General features: G+C 40.7%; 1 protein-coding gene across 11 annotated transcripts in view; it reads left to right on the top strand.

Moving 5' to 3' along the window:
- The window catches only part of KTN1 (kinectin 1 (kinesin receptor)), a 106,169-nt gene that overhangs the window by 71,794 nt on the left and 33,254 nt on the right, over positions 1-1,121 (top strand). The window lies entirely within an intron of this gene.

The raw sequence follows: 1,121 nt of genomic DNA, 5'->3' as shown, positions 1-1,121 counted from the left end.
TTAAACAATTTTTTAAAAACAAAATTAGCTCTTGGCTTGAGGACTATACAAAAACAGACTGTGGGGTCACACCCAGAGCCCTAGTTTGCCAAATCCTTATATAGAGCTTTATTTTTAGGGAAGAGCTATTTATAATTTAAATTTCTACTCAAGCTGCTGTCCACTATAACAGAATTGAATTGTGAGTCTTTGCCATTGCTTTCCACTAACTCATTAGATAGAACCAGAAAAACAGGAACCTCGAGACTGTTACAAAAATTACAAGGGAACACCTACCTTACATTAACTGCATACTTTTATTGTGGATTAGCCACTTTAAGAAACTCACAACTGACTTCATTATCTTCTAGAAAAAAGCAATATTTAAGAGAATGCTTCTACATCAGTTTCATTCTTCTGAAAATACACTGAGTGGCCAGATTATCATGACCACCTGACGTTTGTAGGAAAATTAGCTATAATTTCGCGCTGAAGTTGCTAGAGGGCCGGACCTTTATAAATAGGGAAGCAGGTTGTTTACCACGACAGTAGAAGTGATTTTTTCCTGAAGATATGGGTAAACAACGCAATTTAACAGCCTTTGAATGTGGGATATATATTATTATGAGTGGCCAGATTATTATGACCACCTGAAGTTTGTGGGCAAATTAGCTATACACTGCATCGTATGGGATATGGAAGCCTAAGGCCTGTTCGAACACCTTTGCTGTCTGCAGTTACCAAGATAAAACGTCTCCAATTCGCACAGGAGCACAAGGATTGGACAGTCGAGCATTGGAAAAAAGTCATGTGGTCCGATGAATCATGTTTCCAGTTGCATCATGCAGAGGGCAGAGTGAGAATGTGGTGGAAACAGCATGAAAGCATGCACCCCACATGCATGAGTACAACCCTTCAAGCTGGTGGAGGCAGTGTTATGGTTTGGGGGCATGTTTTCCTGGCTTGATTTGGGTGAATAGCACAACATACCTAAGTATCGTTGCTGATCAAGTTCATCCTATCATGTTGATGGCGTATCCCAATGGAGATGGCTTCTTCCAACAAGACAATGCGCCATTCCATGGTGCTCGTATTGTGCAGGAGTGCTTTCAAGAGCATGAGGGAGACTTTACCTTGCTTAG

The sequence above is a fragment of the Myotis brandtii genome, unplaced genomic scaffold, assembly GCF_000412655.1.
Source record: "Myotis brandtii unplaced genomic scaffold, ASM41265v1 scaffold675, whole genome shotgun sequence".
NCBI classification, from domain to species: Eukaryota; Metazoa; Chordata; class Mammalia; order Chiroptera; family Vespertilionidae; genus Myotis; species Myotis brandtii.
This window is presented reverse-complemented; position numbering and strand designations above follow the sequence as displayed.